Source organism: Tachyglossus aculeatus, chromosome 24, assembly GCF_015852505.1.
Source record: "Tachyglossus aculeatus isolate mTacAcu1 chromosome 24, mTacAcu1.pri, whole genome shotgun sequence".
In the NCBI taxonomy this organism is placed as follows: domain Eukaryota; kingdom Metazoa; phylum Chordata; class Mammalia; order Monotremata; family Tachyglossidae; genus Tachyglossus; species Tachyglossus aculeatus.
This window is the reverse complement of record NC_052089.1, coordinates 7,419,305-7,440,472: the sequence shown is the minus strand read 5'-3', so window position 1 is coordinate 7,440,472 and position 21,168 is coordinate 7,419,305.

Below are 21,168 nucleotides of genomic sequence, written 5' to 3'. Positions count from 1 at the left end.
GTTGGCAACATATAGAGACGGTCCCTTCCCAACAACGGGCTCACAGTCTAGAACGGGGAGACAAACAACAAAACAAAACAAATAGACAGGTGTCAATACCATCAGAATAAATAGAATTATAGCTTTATACACATCATTAATAAAATAAATAGAATAGTAAATATGTACAAGTAAAATAAATAGGGCAATAAATCTGTACAAACATATATACAGGTGCTGTGGGGAGGGGAAGGAGGTAGGGCTGGTGGGGGCAAGGAGGAGGAACAATGCCAATGATGGTATAATCTATCCTTTCCTCTCCACCCAAACTGCTACCAGGTTAATCCAATCACTAGTCCTATCCCACCTTGATTATTGCATCAGCCTCCTTGCTGACCTCCCTGCCTCCTGTCTCTCCCCACTCCAGTCCATACTTCGCTTTGCTACCAGTATCATTTTCCTGTAAAATTATTCAGTCCATGTTTCCCCACTCCTCAAGAACCTCCGGTGGTTGCCCATTCACCTCCGCGTCATATAGAAAATTCTGATTTTAGGCTTTAAAGCACTTAATCAACTTAACCTCTTCTACCTTACTTCATTGCTTTCGTACTACGACCCAGCCGACACACTTTGCTTCTCTAATACCAGCCCACTCACTATACCTCAATTTCATCTACCTTGCTGCCAATAATAATAATAATAATAATAATAATAATAATAATAATAATAATAATAGCATTTGTTAAGCACTTACTATGTGCCAAGAACTGTTCGAAGCACTGGGGTAGGTACAAGGTAATCAGGTTGTACCACATGAGGCTCACAGTCTTCATTCCCATTTTACAGATGAGGCAACTGAGGCACAGAGAGGTGACTTGCTCAAAGTCACACAGCTGACAAATGGCAGAGCTGGGATTAGAACCCACAACCCGTGTCTCCCAAGCCTGTGCTCTTTCCACTACGCCACGTATCCTTCACCCACATCCTGCCTCTGCCCTGAAATGCCCTTCCTCTTCGTATCCAACAGATGATCACTCTCCCCACCTTCAAAACCTTATTAAAAACACATCTCCTCCAAGAGGCCTTCCCTGACTAAGCCCTCATTTCCTCTTCTCCCACTCCCTTCTGCAACACCCTTTCACTTGGATTCACTCCCTTTATTCACCCCTCCCTGGGCCCCACAGCGCTTATGTCCATATCCACAATTTACTTATTTATATCTGTCTCTCCCTCTGGACTGTAACCTCGCTGCGGATGGGGAACTTGCCTACCAACTTTTCATAGTGTACTCTCCCCAGCACTTAGTAGATTGTTGTGCACACAGTAAGTGCTCAGTGAATATGGTTGATGGGCGTTTCAGCCCTGAGAACCTCATCCCTTGGGAGTTGACCCTAATCCTGGTCTGGTTGAGCCACTGGGGATTTTAACAGATCAATCAGGCAGTCAATCAATGATCAGTGGTCTACGCAGTAAATGCTGACCTCCCTGCCTCCTGTCTCTCCCCTCTCCAGTCCATATTTTACTCGGCTGCCCGTATTTTTTTTCTGAAAAACATTCTGTCCATATCTCCTCACTCCACAAAAACCTTCACTTTATTTCCCCCATCCACCCTTCCCTCTGGGTCAACTAAGCATTTGGCTGTGCACATAGGAAGTGCTTAATAAGTAGCATTGATCAATTAATGGATTGATTGGATTAATGGATTGTACAAGTATAAAAATACCTTAATTCACTCTGATACTCAACCCCAGCCCCAGGGTACTTATGCAAACATTTTTATACTCTACTATTTTGCCTACCCCTCATCTACTTTAAGGTCTGTAAGCTCCTCTAGATTGTAAGCTCCTTGTGGGTAGAGATTGTTTCAACCAACTCCATAGCATTGTAGTTTCCCAAGTGCCTATCTGCATGTAGTAAGTGCTCAATCAATCCATTAATTGATCAATGCTACTTATTAAGCACTTCCTATGTGCGGGGTCCTGTACAAAGTGCTTGGGAGAATACAACAGAATTAGCAGACCCTTTCCCTGCCCATAACAAGCTTACAGTCTCGTGGGGGAAGCAGAGATTAATATGACAAAAATACTATTGATTGATGGATTAATCGAACAACCCTCAGTGACCCAATCAGAATAAGAATTACCCAACCATCTCTCTCCTGCTACAACTCTTCCCTCTCCCCTGTTCAGCAATGTACTCCTCCTCCTTTAATTGACTCCCAGACACACTTCTGACACTTAAAGAAGCAGTGTGGCCTAGTGGAAAGAGCCTGGATCTGGGAGTTAGAGGACCCAGGTTCTAATTCCAGTCCTACCACTTACCCCTGGGTGACCTTGGGCAAATCACTTCACTGGGCCTCACTTTCCTTATCTGTAAAATGGGGGCAAATCACTTCACTTCTCTGGGCCTCAGTTTCCTTACCTATAAAATGGAGATTCAAAACCTGTTGTCTCTCCTACTTAGACCGTGAGCCCCACGTGGGACCTGATTACCTGGAACATACCCCAGTCCTTAGTACAGTGCTTGGCACATAGGAAGTGTTTAACAGACAACAATTATTATTATTACCACAATTATCATTATTATTATAACTCCCTCCTTAGATCCCCAGTGGTTTAGATTTGTCTCTCCCCAGGTGGGCCTGTTGGGGAGGAAACACATTGAAGATTTCACTCCAAACTCTGAGTTTACATGGACAAAACCTCCATATCGCTGAAAGAAGAGGTTTTGAATGAACAATCTCCTCAGCCAGCAAAATTAGGGACATCAGTTCAGTCTTCCACTCTACTTTTCTTCTTCTTTATTTTTTTTTTTACTCCCAACACAATACCCTGGTAATGGCCTTTTTAAGTAATAGTTTAGTCTAATAGCACTTGGAGATATGAACATGAATTAAAGAGACACTGTAATAACGGAGGCATGTTTAAGGAGGAAAATGCAACTGCAGTAGGTTCACAGTTTCCTTTTATGAATATATTAGCATTTGCAATGCTCTGTTCAACTCTCCTGTTTGGAAATCTACACTGTTACAGCACTGACACCTTTATTCTTCCTCCACGTTAGACTGGACGTTAGGTTTTCAAAGAAGCTACAAATCATAGCCTCCTTTGGAGTGTCTGGTTCAAATAGACTATACAGCCCGTCTGACACGGGACTCATTTTCTTTTTTTCCTTTCAGCACTGTGGGGATGTTTACGGAGTTCATTACAAAGTGAAAGAGATTCTGGAGTCTGCAGCTAATGGAAAACGCTGACGCGTGAATGAGAACTCACCAGTGCGTCCCGGAGGTATCAGAGAGATGGTCTGTCCGTGCTCAGTCTCCATTCCACTCAGTACAGGATCTGGGGAAGCCAAGGGGTTGGTGACTGTGTTCCCAGAATTTTAATGATGATTTTTCCATGGAGGGTCACTGTCCACATCGATTCATGCTTCCCAGTCTGGACTTCAGGAAGAGCGAAGCTTTGGGGGTTTCACGGGAGCGGTCACCGTTGCAATGGGCGTTCGGTTAGAGACGTGTCGATGCTAAACCTTTTGGTTCATTCGTTCATTCGATCGTATTTATCGAGTGCTTATTGTGTGCAAAGCACTGTACTAAGCGCTTGGTTATAAGTCAGTCTCTGCCACATACTTCAGGTCAACTCCTGCTCTCACCCCTGCTGTAATCAAACTGGATCAGAGGCCGGCTGTCAAATGAGTGGCACTTTCTTTTTTTATGGTATTTGTTCAGCACTTACTCCAGCCATTAGAACAGTGCTCGGCACATCATAAGCGCTTAACAAATCTCATCATCATTATTATTATTATTACATTCCAGGCACCGCTCCAAGCACAGGGGTAAATACAAGCTAGTCAGGCTGGACACGGTCCCTGTTCCACATGGAGCCCACAACCTTAATCTCCATTTTACAGATAAGGAAGCTGAGACACAGAGAAGTGGAGTGACTTGCCTGAAGTCACACAGCAGACAAGCAGCGGAGTCGGGAATAGAACCCTGGTCCTTCTGAATCCCAGACACTTGCTTTACCAGCTAGGTAACGCTGCTTGGTTTTGAGGATAGTGGAAATTAGGTGAGGCTGGTTTTCTGGAGGAAATGGGATTTCAGAAAGCTTTGGATGATGGGGAGATCTGCCATCTGGATGATTTGAGTGGGGAGGGAGTTCCCATCAACCAATCCGTCAATCAATTCCAATCAATTCCAGGCAAAGGGGAAGGAATTAATGACGGATAATAATAATTATGGTACTTGTTAAGTATTTACTATATGTGCCAATTGCTGTTCTAAGTGCTGGGATAGGTACAAGTTCATCAGGTTGGACACAGTCCCTATCCTACATGGGGCTCACAGTCTGAATCCCCATTTTAGAGATGAGGTCACTGAGGCCCAGAGAAGTGAAGTGACTTGCCCAAGGTCACACAACCGACATGTGATGGAGCTGGGATTAGAACCCAGGTCCTTCTGATGCTCAACTGTGCTCTATCCACTGGGCTACACTGCTTCCCATCCAAGATGGGAGTGTGAAGAACGAGGCCAAAGTGAGGTGATCATAGGGGGTGACCTTGGGCAAGTCTCTTAACTTCTCTGTGCCTCAGTTTCCTAGTATGGAAAGTAGACCCCTTAGGCTGTGGGACAGAGACCGTGTCTGATATGATTGCATTTTATAAAAATAATTGTGGCATTTGTTAAGCACTTATTATAGAGAAGCAGCGTGGCTCAGTGGAAAGAGCATGGGCTTTGGAATCAGAGGTCATGGCTTTGAATCCCGACTCTGCCTCATTTCTGCTGTGTGAGTCACTTAACTTCTCGGAGCCTCAGTTACCTCATCTGTAAAATGGGGATGATGACTGTGAGCCCCACGCGGGACAACCTGATCACCTTGTATCCCCCCCCAGTGCCTAGAACAGTGCTTTGCACATATTAAGTGCTTAACAAATGCCATCATCATCGTCATATGCCAAGCACTGTCCTAAGTGCAGGTGTAGATACAAGATAAATCAGGTATCACATGAGGTTTATATTCTAAGTAGGAGGGAGGACAGGTTTCGAATCTCCATTTTGCAAATGAAGGAACTGAGGCATAGAGAAGTTAAGTGACTTGTCGAAGGTCACACAGCTGTGAGTGACAGAGGCAGGATTAGAACCCAGGCCTGTGTTTTTTCCACTAGGCCACGCTTCTTCTCCTGTAACTACCAGAGCCCTCAGGACAGTGTGTAGCACACTGAAAATGCTAAACCTATAACACAATTATCTTGGGAGGATGGAGGTTGCATGCTATTTAAAGCAGATGAAAAGAGAAGATTCAGAAGGTAACAATAATAACTGGGGAATTTCTGATCTGGCGGTTTATCTGCTGCCACCAAAGTAGTGAAAGAGAGAAGGATGGTGGCCTAGAGAATGGGCTTGGAAGACAAAAGGACCTGCCACTTGTCTGCTGACCTTGGACAAGTTATTTAACTTCTCTGTGCTTCAGTTTCCTTATCTGTTAAATGGGGATTAAGACTGTGAGGCCCCTGTTGGACAGGGACTGAGGCAAACCCAATTTGATGGTACCCACCCCATTGCTTAGTACAGCGTCTGGCACATAGTAAGCGCTTAACAAATGCCACAGTTATTTTTATTGACATTATTAATGGTTTTATCCTTATTATTAGTAGGTTCATAAAGGGAACTGGGGGACGGGAGCCCTGGGAGCGCCAGGAGGGTGTTATCCATATGAGAAGCAGCGCGGCTCAGTGGAAAGAGCCCGGGCTTTGGAGTCAGAGGTCATGAGTTCAAATCCTGGCTCCGCCACTTCTCACTTGTTAACTTCTCTGTGCCTCAGTTACCTCATCTGTAAAATGGGGACTGTGAACCCCCGGGACAACCTGATCACCTTGTAACCTCCCCAGTGCTTAGAATGCTTAATGATGGCATTTATTAAGCACTTACTATGTGCAAATCACATAGTAAGTGCTTAATAAATGCCATCATTATTATTATTATTCTTATCCGTCTGCAATTGTTGGTTTGGGCTGAAGACATGCCACATGGGAAATAGGTAGGGTTGCTCAGATGAAGAGAATATATTATTCTAGTAGGTGACACCGGAAAGAGAAGCAGCGTGGCTTAGTAAAAAAAGCACGGGCTTGGAAGTCAGAGGTCATGGGTTCTAATCCCAGCTCCGACACACGTCAGCTGTGTGACTTTGGGCAAGTCCTTAACTTCTCTGTGCCTCAGTTACCTCATCTGTAAAATGGGGAGTAAGACTGTGCACCCCATTTGGGACAACCTGATAACCTTGTATCTCCCCCAGCAATTACAACAGTGCTCGATGCACAGTTCGCTTAACAAATCCTCTCATTATTACTCTCAAGCACTTAGTAGAGTGCTCTGCACACAGTAAGCACTCAATAAATGTGATTGATTGATTGACACATCTACTTCACCTGGAGGTCCAGCGGGGGCCAGGGGTGGCAGGGGTCTGGGTGAGTCCGACTTCGAGTGCCCAAAGGCCACGGTCTCCGGCTCTTTCCGTCCGTGCCAGTTGGAGCAGGCCATCTCACTCGGCACAGCTGATTCCGTGCTCACCCGCCTGCCCCGGAGTCCAGATTTAGCAACCGGCAATTCTCTGGAAGGCCCACGGTGTCCGTGGCTGAGTCCCAGAAGCCAAATGTGCCCATTGGAATTCAGCGGGTTCACCTGCGGGGATGATTCACTCCGCCTGACGCTCATTAAAGTGTCACCCCGCAATGTTCACTTTGACAAACTGACCATAACACTTCGCGTGTGTCAGAGATGGATTTATCCTCCTTTTTATGGGCCGTCTCCGCGCAATCCTGTTCAAGGCGAGTGGCAGATTACTGCAGTTAGGGAAATGTGGCTCTACTTTTTTAGAGAAGAGAAAAAATAGTTCCTGGCAGCCCTGGGGAGGTGTGAGCACCCCCTCTCACTTGATCTGCCTCTCAGTGAACAACATAACTGTGCCATCTTTGCCAGGGGAGGTCAGTGCCAACTGACAATTTCACAAACACGCTGATGTCTAGGCATACACATATTTAGGCCTGTGAGCTTCTGTCAATGCCTGACGGCTAATTCTGGTGTATTCTGGGACAATGTTGGCACCTAGCACTTTGCTGCTTTACCGAAAGTTGTACGTATCTGGAATTGCTGTTCCTAGAGAAGGCAGGGCTGGATCTCTGGAACCTCGGGACAAGCAAGAGGGAGATGGGTGGCGTAGTGGATAGAGCACAGCCCTGGGAGTCAGAAGGATGTGGGTTCTAATCCCAGCTCAGCCACATGTCTGCTGTGTGACCTTGGATAAGTCACTTCACTTTTCTGTGCCTCACTTACCTCATCTGCAAAACGGGGATTGAAACTGCCGGCCCCATGTATGCCCAACCCAATTTACATCTATCCTCCCCAGTGCTTAGTAATAATAATAATAATGATGGCATTTATTAAGCACTTACTATGTGCAAAGCACTGTTCTAAGCGCTGGGGAGGTTACAAAGTGATCAGGTTGTCCCACGGGGGGCTCACAGTCTTAATCCCCATTTTACAGATGAGGTAACTGAGGCCCAGAGAAGTGAAGTGACTTGACCTAAGTCACACAGCTGACAATTGGTGGAGCTGGTCATGACCCATGACCCCTGACTCCAAAGCCCGCACTCTTTCCGCTGAGCCACGCTGCCTGGTGCATAAAAATCACTTAAAAATACCACAATTATGCTTTTTATTATTATTAAGCTACCCTGGTGTCCATCAGCCTTGGGATGGGGGACGGGGGCGGCCTGGAAAATTCCTCTGCTCCACCACTGGCTCCAAGCAGTTTAGCCACCTTTTTCTCTTTTCCCTTTCCTAAACTGTAAGCTTGACCTCTAGACTGTAAGCTCGTTGTGGGCAGGGAACATTTGCACTAATTCTGCCCTATTGCACTCTCCCAAGAGCTTAGTACGGTGCTCTGCACATAGACTGCACACAGTAAGCACTCAATAAATATGATTGAATGAATGAATAGTACAAGCTCAATAAATATCAGCGATTGATTGCCTGGTTTTCCCTACTCTCGCTCATTCACTTAATTGTATTTATTGAGCACTTACTGTGTGCAAAGCACCGTACTAAGTAGTTGGGACAGTACAATATAACAATAAACAGACACACTCCCTGCCCACAACAAGCTTACAGTCTAGAGGGAAGATTCAGTGTTTTATTCTGCGGTACCTGCCGGCTCTGGGTGTTGTAAGTGCCCAGATATGACCCTCTCCCATGCAGTGAGTTCTCCCTCAGTTTTCTGTATCAATCCACGGTATCGACTGAGCACTTACTATGTGCGGAGCACTGTTCAAAGCGCTCGGGAGAGAATTAGCAGAAATGCTCACTGCCCAAAAAGAGCTTACAGTCTAGAAGGGAGACAGAAATTAATATGAGTAAATAAGTCATTTATAATAAATAATTTACAGACACGTACATAAGCGCTGTGGGGTTAGGGGTGGGGCGAATATCAAATGTCCAAAGGTCACAGATTCAATCGCGTAGATGAGGCAGAAGGGAGAGCGAGGCCTGGAAAAGAGGGCCTGATGGAGAAGACGTGACCTTAATTGTGTTTTTTGAAGGTGGAAAGAGTGGTGGGCTGGTGTATATGGAGGGGGAGGGAATTCCAGCCTGGGGGAGGACATGGAAAAGGGGTCGGTGGTGAGATAGAGAAGATAGAGTAGCATGGCTCAGTGGAAAGAGCACGGGCTTTGGGGTCAGAGTCCATGGGTTCAAATCCCAGCTCTGCCAATTGTCAGCTGTGTGACTTTAGGCAAGTCACTTAACTTCTCTGGGCCTCAGTTCCCTCATCTGTCAAATGAGGATTAAGACTGTGAGCCCCCCGTGGGACATACTGATCACCTTGTAACCTCTCCAGCGCTTAGAACAGTGCTTTGCACATAGTAAGCGCTTAATAAATGCCATCATCATTATTATTATGGAGGCAGAGTGAGTAAATTGGCGCTAGAAGAGTGGAATGGGTGGAATGAGATGAGTGAGGTGAGGGAGGATGGGGAGAGCTGAACCCCTCAGCCCTGTCCCTCTGAATGCAGCGGGATGTGTGAGTTTCTTTCACATTTACTATTCTATTTATTTTGTTAATGAGGTGCATTTAGCTTTAATTCTATTTGTTCTGACGACTTGACACCTGTCTCCATGTTTTGTTTTGTTGTCTGTCTCCCCCTTCTAGCCTGTGAGCCCGTTGTTGGATAGGGACCATCTCTATAGGTTGCCAACTTGTACTTCCCAAGCGCTTAGTACAGAGCTTTGCATGCAGTAAGCGCTCAATAAAGATGATTGAATGAGTGAGTGAATGAATGAATGAAACCCCCTTCGTGTTGCTGCTGCTGTTGTCAGCTGCTCAGGTGCTTTCTAACACGCGCTCCACCCTGAGAGATCACGGCTCTTTGCGTGTGGATGGAAAAATGCCGCTTGTTTAAAATCTGTCACACACCGGGCACGGGTGGAGGATCCAGACGTCCTCTGGCTCTTCGGGAAATGCCCAAGGAGAGGACACGGAGACCGTTTTGGGACTGGGCCGTGCCCGGCACGAACCAGGGAAACTTAGCCCAGGATTCCTCACACCTTGAATGGCAACTCTTTGGAGGAAACCGAGTCGGGGTGGCAGCTTGATTTCTCTGGGTGAGCATCGGCGAAACAGAGAAGCAGCCTGGCTTAATGGATAGAACACGGGCCTCAGAATCAAAAGGATCTGGGTTCTGATCCCGGCCCAGCCACCTGTCTGCTGTGTGAACTTGGCCAAGTCACTTCACTACTCTGGGTCTCAGTTCCCTGTAAATGCAGATCAAGACTGAGAGCCCCTTGTGGGACAGGGGCTGTGTCCAAACGGAGAAGCTGCGTGGCTCAGTGGTGGAAAGAGCCCGGGCTTGGGAGTCAGAGGTCCAGGGTTCAAATCCCGGCTCCGCCAATTGTCAGCTGTGTGACTTTGAGCCACTTCTTGGTGCCTCAGTTACCTCATCTGTAAAATGGGGATTAAGACTGTGAGCCCCATGTGGAACAACCTGATCACCTTGTATCCTCCCCAGCACTTAGAACAGTCCTTTGCACATAGTAAGCGCTCAACAAATACCATCATTATTATTATCTACCCCAGTTCTTAGTACAGTGCTTGGCACATACTAAGTGCTTAACAAGTATGAGCCCACTGTTGGGTAGGGACTGTCTCTATATGTTGCCAACTTGTACTTCCCAAACGCTTAGTACAGTGCTCCACACACAGTAAGTGCTCAATAAATACGATTGAATGAATGAATGAAGTACCACAAGTATTATTATTATTTTCTGCTGAGGGGTTAGAGGCCAGAGGCCCATGTTTGGGTGCTTGCTGGGCACAATCCTCTATGCCCAAGGCCTCTGTGCCAGTCAACCCAACACCAGAGCACCACAGTTGAGTCCCCCCTACCCACCACTCACCCGACAGGATTCAGTCAAATCGATGGAGGGTATTTATTGAGCATTTACTGTGTGTGGAGCACTGTACCTATCAGTTGGGACAGTACAATACAGTAGATCTTTTTATGGTATTTGTTAAGCTCTTACTATGTGCCAGGCACTGTTCTAAGTGCTGGAGTAGAAGCAACCCTGCTTAGTGGGAAGCAGCATGCCCTAGGGGACAGAACACAGGCCTGGGTGTCAGAAGGATCTGGGTTCTAATCCTGACTCTGCCACTTGTCTGCTGGATGACCTTGGGGCAATCGCTTCACTTCTCCGTGCCTCCATTACCTCATCTTTAAAATGGGGATTAAGACTGTGAGCCCCACGTGGGACAGGGACTGTGTCCAACCTGATTAGCTTGTCTCTACCCCAGCAGTAAGAACAGTGCTTGACATATAGTAAGCGTTGAACAAACGCCATCATTATCATCATTATTATTAGGTCGGATGCAGTCCGTGTTCCACATGGGGCTCACAATCTCATACCCCATTTTTCAGATGGGGTATCTGAGGTACAAAGAATTGAAGTGACTTGCCCAAGGTCAGCCAGCAGCAGAGCTGGGATTAGAATCAGGTCCGTTCTGACTCCCAGGCATGCGCTCTCTCCACTAGGCCACACTGCTTCTCCAGGAGTTGATAGAAATGATCCTTGCCCTCAGGGAGCTTACAAATCTGGCGAAGGAGACAGATGCTAAGATAAATTACAGGGAAGGGAAACAACCGAGCAGAAAAATCTGTACAAAATTGCTGTTGGGAGAGGAAGTTATCCAGGCCCACGTTTCCTGGAGACCCCTCCCCACTCCACAAGGTAGAGTCCCACTGGGCTGCCTGGCTAATAATAACAATTATGGTATTTGTTAAGCACTTACTATGTGCTAGGTACTTTACTAAGCACTGGGGTGGGAACAAGCAAATCAGTCTGGACACAGTCCCTGTCCCCCGTGGGGCTTCACAATCTCAATCCCCATTTTACAGTTGAGGGAACTGAGGCACACAGAAGTGAGGTGACTTGCCCAAGACGACAAGTGGTGGAGATAAAATTAGACAATGAATTCGTTTCAGGCAGGGAATGCATCTATTTATTATCATATCGTACTCTCCCGGGCACTTAGTAATAATAATAATAATGATGGCATTTGTTAAGCGCTTACTATGTGCAAAGCACTGTTCTAAGTACTGGGGAGGTTACAAGGTGATCAGGTTGTCTCACATGGGGCTCACAGTTTTCATCCCCATTTTCCAGATGAGAGAACTGAGGCCCAGAGAAGTGAAGTGACTTGCCCAAAGTCACACAGCTGACAAGTGGCGGAGCCAGAATTAGAACCCATGACCTCTGACTCCAAAGCCCAGACTGTTTCCACTGAGCCACGCTGCTTCAGTACAGTTCTCTGTATACAGTAGCGCTCAATAAAGTGTGAAGCTTGAGAAGCAGCGTGGCTCAGTGGAAAGAGCACGGGCTTGGGAGCCAGAGGACATGGGTTCTAATCCCAGATCGGCCATTTGTCTACTGTATGACCTTGGGCAAGCCACTTAACCTCTCTGTGCCTCAGTTACCTCATCTGGAAAATGGGGATTAAGATTGTGAGCCCGACGTGGGACAACCTGATTGCCTTGTATCTACCCCGGTGTTTAGAACAGTGCTTGGCACATGGTAAGCGCTGAACGAATACCATAATAATAATAAATATGATTGATGGACACCAGTTTCAGCTTAGGCCAAGCGACGGCACAGTTCCATGGGGCTCAGGGAACCAGCCTGCGTGTATTCGTGTAGTCCCATGTCTTGTTCCATGACTACTGGCTCTCCTCTGATTTTGATCCCTCCCAAAGATTTCAGGAATCTCCTCTTCCTTCTTCCCTCTCTCCCTCCCTCAGTAAGAGCTCAAGGACAGAGAGCCAAGGTCGATCTTTCTTCCCTGAGCATCTCCAGTAATAGGTAATCATTGGCCCGGGGTTGGGGGAAGTGGGGAGAGACAGAGAGAGAGAGAAGGAGAGATCAATTGCTCTCCCTTTCTCACGCTAAACTCCGGTTGTCAGGCCGCCCCGTCCCCCCGTGTGGTTGCGAAGACATATCGAGAGCTCTTCTCACATGGGAACCTCCATTGATATTCAGGCGGCTTCTCAAAATAAATTATTAAAATGCCAAAGTGCTTACTTGGATGAGACAAATCAAATGGCAGCAGCGCCATTAAACCCGCATGTCTCCGCCGAAAGGAAATCCCTCCACAGGCACACGGGTGGGGCTGCAGTCGGAAAACTTCGGGGTGTCGTCGTTCCCGGAGTGGGGAGCCGTTGTGATCCTGGTGTAGGAAGGAGAAATATTCAATCATATGTATTGAGCGCTTACTGTGTGCAGAGCACTGTACTAGGCGCTTAGAGAAGCAGTGTGGCTCAGTGGAAGGAGTGCGGGCTTTGGAGTCAGAGTCATGGGTTCAAATCCTGGCTCTGCCAATTGTCAGCTATGTGACTTTGGGCAAGTCACTTCACTTCTCTGGGCCTCAGTGACCTCATCTGTAAAATGGGGATTAAGACTGTGAGACCCCGTGGGACAATCTGATCACCTTGTAACCTCCCCAGCGCTTAGAACAGTGCGTGGCACATAGTAAGCACTTAACAAATACCATAATAATCATCATTATTATTATTATTGTTACAATACAACAGAGCTGGCAGTCACATTCCCTGCTGGCAACAAGCCTACAGTCTAGACATTACAGAGAAGCAGCGTGGCTCAATGGAAAGAGCCCGGGTTTTGGAGTCAGAGGTCACGGGTTCAAATCCCGGCTCCGCCAATTGTCAGCTGTGTGACTTTGGGCAAGTCACTTCACTTCTCTGGGCCTCAGTGACCTCCTCAAAAGAAATCACCATGTATTGCTGAGCCCTGCCGTGGCTCCAAGCCCAGGAAGGGGATAACAAAGGGAAACAGGACTCCGGAGGAAAGGGGACTAATAATACCTGCAGGAAACAATCTCTTTTGGAATGGCTCTCTTTCTCTGAGGACCCTAAAACACTCCTTGCACATTTCGTCATTTACTTTCAGAGAAATCTTCCTCGAAATATTACGAACAGATCATCTGAGCTGTGGAAATCAACCTTTCAATCAGTGGCATTTAAAAATAATAATAATAATATTAATGATGGTATTTGTTAAGCACTTACTATGCGCCAAGCACTGTTCTAAGGATTTGTAGAGAGTTCACTGTGTGCAGAGTCAAGCAAGGTGCCAAGCACTGTTCTAAGCACTGAGGTAGATGCAAGTTAATCAGGTTGGACAGAATCGCTGTTCCATCTAGGGCTCACAGTCTCAATCCCCATTTTACAATCAAGGTAACTGAGGCACAGAGAAGTAAAGTGACTTGCCCAAGGTCACACAGCACGAGAGGACAACATTCCCTGCCCAACTTTAAAATCACCCACCTTGTCCCCATGGTCCCTCCCCATGATCCCCTGTTGTCATAGGGCCTCCTGTGATTCCCTGTCCCCATTATTCCCTCCCATAGTCCCATCCAGTGATCCTCTGTCCCCATGGACCCCTCCCTTAGTCCCTTGTTGCCATGGTGGTCTTCCACGATTCCTTGGAACCATGGTCCCCTCCCACGGGCTCCTGCTGCCATGGTGGTCTACCATGGTGGTCTCATGATTCTCTGTTGCTGTGTTCCCATCCAATGCTCCATTGCTGCCATAGTGTCCTCTCATGGTTCCCTGAGTCCATGGTTTCCCGCCAGCTGCCAAGTATTCCTAACATGTAATCCCCTCCAAACCCCTTCCCCAGAAGAGGGGTGGAGCAAGGCTGTGAAATCCAAGCCTCCAAATCTGGTGAAGGGGAACAAGTCCCAGAGAAAGCACAGGGTCCGAGAGGAAAATCAGCAGTTTAGAAACTACCTACATGCTGAATCCTCAAAGGAAAGGAAATGCTCATTATTACTTTTATTATCATTCTAATAGTAACTGTGGTCTTTGTAAAGTGCTCATTATGTGTCAAGCACTGTACTAAGTGCTGGGGCAGATACACTCACAATTTAAGTAGGAAGAAACATAACTACTGAATCCCTTTTTTTTCGGATGAGGGAACTGAGGCACACATAAGTTAAGTGACTTGCCCAAGGTCACAAAGCAGGTAAATTCTGGCACCTGGATTAGAACCCAGGTCCTCTGACTCTTGAGCCCAATCTCTTTCCACTAAGCCACAGTGCTTCATGTGTGGCCCTCAGGAAAATGAAACCTCGGGAAGTTCAGTGACTTGTCTTAGGTCACTCTGGCAAGTGGCAGGGGTGGGATTAGAACCCAGCTCCCCCAAATCCCAGACCTGTGCTCTTTCCACTAGGCCATGCTGCTTTTCAAGAGGTGTGCATTCTTCCAAGAACTTAATAAAAAAAATTCTGCTTACTAAATACAATTTATTGATTTTAGTGTTCATCCAGTAGAGAACATTTAAGCTCTAGACTGTAAACTCACTGTGGGCGGGGAATTGTATTCTTCTCTCCCAAGCACTTAATATAGCGCTCTGCACACAGTAAGCGCTCAATAAATGCGACTGAGTTTTATGTGATAGAATAACCCAACAGAACACTATTATCAAAGCTTATCAAAGTATTATCAAACAGGGCTTAGAATAGTGCTTTGCACATAGTAAATGCTTAATAAATGCCATCATTATTATTATCAAAGATGAAGGCCTTGTCATTTCTGAGCCTGACCCACCCTCTGCCTGCTTCCGAATTCTGGCTCTGCAGGGGAACCAGGATGTAAGAAGGACCCAGGGAGTGGCTGCCCACTTGGGCATGTCTGTAGGCGAGGAAACACCGAATATTCCCTACAGGGTTTATCACCACTGCTCGAATCTTCCTGAGCTGAGGTAGCTGGAATTCTAGAAGATTCAACTGGTAGTTCCAGCTGCTGCAGAGAGGAATTGAAGGAAGCACTTAAAATGCTCAAACAAGACCACCCTCCTACTCTAACAGCTATTTCCTTCTTAGTGCAGCTCAGTTCTAAATAAATCTGGGTTCTTTCTCTCTTTATATATTTATATGCATATGGTATTTGCTAACCTCTTACTATGTGCCAGATGCTGTACTAAGCACTGGGGTAGATCCAAACTAATCAGGTTGGACACAGTCCATGGCCCACATGGGGCTTAACAGTCTTAATCTCCATTTTACAGATGAGGGGACTGAGGCACAGAGAAGTGAAGTGACCTGCCCAAGGTCACGCAGGTGGTGGAGCCGGGATTGGAACTCTGTCTCTGACTCTGTCTCCATCTCTCAATCAGTCAGTCAATCAGTTGTATTTATTGAGCACTTACTATGTGCAGAGCACTGTACTAAGCACTTGGGAAAGTACAGTATGAGTTGGTAAACATGTTCACTGCCCACAATGTCTCTCTCTTTGTTCCTATCTCTCTACTTCTGTCCTTAAATCTCTGATTCTGTCCCTGTCTCTTTCTTTCTCTCTCTTTCTCCTTTCTCTCTCTCCTTCTTCCTCCTAAGAGCTTCTAGAGCCCTCCTGCTAAAAGCCTTCAGGGCCTTGAGGGTCAGCATTTTAAACAAAGTGATTTTCTTGGGAATTTCTTTTCTGAGTCTGCCTCTCCCCCTCTCCCTCCCCTCCTCACCCACCACCCTTTTACAAAGATTACTCCTTCATCATTGTGGGAGATCTTTACTAACAGCAAGCCAATTTTCACAAGTATCCAGGACCGGAAAATGTGGAGGTTCCTTAGACACGGATCTGGGAAGGGAAGCGACTCAAGACCTAAGAAATGTTGAGCTGGAAAAAGGGGAGCAGCCACAAGGGAATCAAGTCAAGTGACTTGCCCGAGGTCACACGGCAGATAAATTCTGGAGCCTGGATTAGAACCCAGGTCCTCTGACCCCCCGGGCCCAATCTTTTTCCATTTAGGCCACAATGCCTGCATAGTCCTAGTGGATAGAGCCTGGGCCTCGGAATCAGAAGCACCCGGGTTCTAATCCCGGCTCTGCCACTTGTCTGCTGCATGACCTTGGGGAAGTCACTTCACTTCTCTGGACCTCAGTTACGTCATCTGGAAAATGGGGATTAAGACTGGGGGCCCCATATGGGACAGGGACTGTGTCCAACGTGATTGGCTTGTATCTACCCCAGCGCTTAGGAACAGTGTTTGAGGTATAGAAAGCGTTTAAGGAACACCATGATTAAATGGAGTTAATGATTAAAAATAAGGTAGCTCATTAACTGCCTTTCTAACAGGAAACTGGCAGTTATGAATAATGGCAAAAACCTGCCTATAGCTCTAATAATGCTGGAAAACCAAGCAGTTAAATGGGGATCTCGGGATATGTGGGAGTAAAGAACAGCTCTGATATAATAATAACAGGGTTTCGTAAGGACTTACTATGTGACAAGCACTGTATTAAGCCCGGCTTAGACACAAGATAATCAGGCGGACACAATTCCTCTCCCCTGGGGCTCTCTATCCAAGTGGGGAAGAACAGGAACCTAAACCCCATTTTACAGAGGAGGGAACTGAGGAATAGAAATGTTAAGCCACATTGGAGAGCTGGGATCATCAATCGCACGCAACAATCAGTGGTATTTATGGAGCGCTTATTGTGTACAGAACACTGTACTTAACACTTGGGAGAGTACAATATTACAAGACTTTGTAGACCTACTCTCTGCCCAAAACAAGTTTACAGTCTAGCTTGTTACCCATGCTTATATTCATGCTTCTTCCACTAGGAAACACATGTAATTAGTATTCATTCAATAGTTCAATCGTATTTATTGAGCACTTACCATGTGCAGAGCACTGTACTGAGTCCTTGGGAGAGCACAAAATAACAATAAACGGGCACATCCCCTAGCCACAATGAGCTTACAGTCTAGAGATGATCCTCCAGTGGAGTCTCTGGGGCACGGTGGAGACGAGATAGACAATGCCTTTTCTTTTGTTGAAATATTCCATGTACAGTGCTAAGTATCAAACCCCAAAGGAAAGGAAAGTCAAGCAGTAATGCTGGCTTTCCAATGAAACAGACCAAGGCTGACATGCTTCTAAATCACAGGTGTCAAAGAATCCTTTAGTTTGCCTTCACTGAAGAAAAGGGAGATTTTCACACCCAAATCAATCAACTGTATTTATTGAGCATTTGCTATGTGAAGAGTAGTGTACTAGGCCCTTGGGAGAGTAGGATACAACAGAATTAACAGACATGTTCTCTACCTGTAATGAGCATACAGTTGAGAGGGGGAGACGGACGTTAATATAAATAAAACCTACAAGTGGGTTTTCTGTCAGGGAAGACAGAGGTATTTAATCAAATTAAAGGAATCGTACAAAATACTGTAGACCAAACTGACAAACCAAGGAGAAACAGCATGGCCTAGTCTAAAGAGCACGGGCTGGGAGTCATAGGTACTGGGTTCCAATCCCAGTTCTGCCATTTGCGTGCTGTGCACAACTAGGGCAAGTTGCTTAACTTCTATGGCCTTTAGTTTCCTCAACTGTAAAAAATGGGAATTCAATACCTGTTCTCCCTTCTACTTAAACTGTGAGCTCTGTGTCTGACCTGATTGATTTGTATCTAACGCAGTGCTTAGAAAAGTGCTTCATGCATAAAAAAACATTTTTATATATAACAAATTACACATATATAATTATATATTATATAATATATATTATATATAATGGTATTTGTTATATATGTAAAACAATATATATGTATATGTTTTACATATATAACAAATACCATAAAAAGTCAGGTGCAGATGTATCTTGAGAAGCACTCATTCATTCAATCATATTTATTGAGCTCTTACTGAGTGCAAAACACTGTACTAAGCACTCGGGATGGTACAATACAACAACAAATAGACACATTCCCTGCCCAAGAATTCCCTGCCCAGGTGTTCCCTGCTTGACTTAGTGAATAGAGCATGGGCTTGGGAGTAAGAAGGACAAGGGTTCTAATCCTGGCTCCACCACATGTCTGCTTTGTAACCCTGGACAAGGTACTTCATTTCTCTGGGCCTCAGTTACCTCATCTGCAAAATGGGGACTTTCTCTTCCTCAGTCTTCCCACATCCTTCTCCGACTTCTCCATGCTGTCACAGCTAGAGAGAGTTCACTGGGAAAGAAGATCAAGAGACAAACAGATGGAAAATCTCATTACAGTCTACAGCCCCATTAGGCTACATAAGCTCCTTGAGGGCAGAAAAAGTGTCTACCAATCGTATTGTAATAATGACAATAATAATAATGATTACACTAATAATAATAATGATAATGAGACTTGTTAAAGCACATACTCTGTGTCAAGTCCTGTTCTGAGCACTGGGGTAGATGCAAATTTATGCAGTCCTTGCTCTACATGGGGCTCACAGTCTGTGTAAGAGGGAGAACAGGTCATGAATCCCCTTTTACAGTTGAGGAAACTGAAGCACAGAGAAGTGAAATGACTTGCCCAAAGGCACACAACAGGCAGGTGGGAGTAGAACTCAGGTCCTCTAACTCCCAGGCCTGTGGTTTTTCCACATTGCTTCCCAAATATTCCCACAAGAGGTTTGTACAGTGTGCCATTCTGATTGACTGACTGACAACATTGATTGATGAATTGACTGATTGACCGGACAGGTGTCCAACAAATAGCACCTCTGCAGGCTTTATCTCTTAAAGAAGCCCCCTCATCAGAGGATGACACATGGGGATTGCAAACCGAACTCATATCCAGAACTGGGGAACCCATGGCTAAAATGGGCAAATTTCCCCTTCCTCAGAAGCAAAATTGCCTGGGAAGTGACTGCAGGTTTGCCCTCCGGGCTCATTTTGCTTGGGTATTTTCGCTCCAGCAGAGATCCTCATTGGCTCCAACACAACACTCCGTTTGGGCTCGGAAACATCAAAACGATATAAAGCCATGTGAGATGGGGAGTTCTCAATAATATCGGGAACCATCCACATTTCCTATGGAAGCCAGAGACCATTCATGGTGCTCTCTGGGGTAACGTTCAAGGCTCTGGGTGGCTATTTTGCAAATATTTCCGGTGATGAAGAGCTTTCCTGCATTCACACACATCCTAGGCAATTTAAAGAGTACTAGAAAAGGAGGCACTTCAGCACTCCCGCCTGGAACATACTAATCTCATTCTTTCCACTTGCCCAACCTAAAACTGAGCTGCTGGCATTTCCCTTCAACTCTTTCCTCCTGGGAATTTGTACAGTTTTCATCAGCTTGTCAGCTTGAGAGGGAGAGAGAGAGAAATCTATACAGAAAAATATTTAGAAAGAAATAGAGAGAGAGGGAAGTAGAAAGGGAGAAAGAGGGGGAAAGGCAGAGAGTTGGAGAGAGAGAAAAAATAAAGGTAGAGAGAAGGAAAGTGAGAGGAAGAGAGGGAGAGAGAAGGAGGGCACTCAGGGAAGAGGATGCTGGAATTAATTGAAATTGGATTTCTGGGGAACTTGCATTAGGCATAGGTAGCCTATGGGAATTGTGCATCATTATAAAAAGAAAAAAAAAGAGGCAGAATATCACTGGAAAGATCTTTCAGAAATTGGTATGTCCATTCCAGAAGGAAACTGTCAGAATATCTGTGCTGACTGGAGCTGACTGGAAAAGAAAATCTGCTTTTCAAAGGGTGAGAGGGTGAGTAATCATTGTGCTTAGGTGATGTGGAAGTGCTGAAGCAGTAGGGTGGTGACATAAGGTGGAGAAGAAGAGGAATTAAGCCTCATTAAAGGATTAAATTAAAGAATGAAAGGAAAACCTCCTGGAGGAGATGCAATTTCAGACGTGCTTGGTAGATGAGGAGAGCAATGGTCTGCCAGACGTGAGGCTAGAGAGAGTTTGAAGCAAGAGGATGAGAGAGATGGTAGTGAAGCTGAGGTGTAATGGGAGAGGAGTGAGGAAAAGTAGAGGAGAGAGAACTGATTGACTGCTTGAACACATTTGTCAGAAGTTGATGTTTGAGGAGGAAAATGTGCACAAAACAATGTTTTATCTGGACAGCAAAGCGTAGTATGAACTGGAGAGGCTAAAGACAGGAAGGTCAGCAAAGAGGCTGAAGCAGTAGACAAGACTGGATATGACCCGTTCTAGGACCAGCATGGTGACAGTTTGGCTGGAGACAAAGGGGTAGATTCTGGAGATGTGAACCAACAGGATTTGATGATGGATTGAATATGGAGATTGAAAGGGAAAGAAGATTAATGGTAATGTCTCAGTTGTGGGCTAGGAAGGGGAGGATGATGATGTTGTCAATAGTGAAGGCAAAGTTAGAAGGAAGCAAAGATTTGCGGGGGCGGGGGAATATGAGGAGTTCAGTTTTAGATATGTTGAGTCTGAGGTCGGACCTCCTTGAAGAGATGTGCTGAACGTAGGAGGAAATATGAGATTGCAGAGAAGGAGAGGAATTGGGGCTAGTGAGGTAGTTTGGGGAATCATACTTGTAGATGACTTGAAGCCATAAGAAGAGATGAAATCCCCAAAAGAATGAGTATAGGATGGAGAATAGAAAGGGAAACTTAAGAGACACTCAGGGGTGGGAAGCAGAGGAAGAGCACCTGAAAGAGACCAAGATAGAATGGCCATGGAGGTAGGAGGAGAACTAGGAGAGAGCATGAGAATGTTTCCAGGAGAATGGGGTGGTCACAATATCAAAGACTGCCAAGAGGTCATTGAGGATTATTGCAGAGTGCAGTCTGTTAGATTTGGTGAGAAACAGGTCATGGAAGAGTTGAAGTTTTTGGGTAGT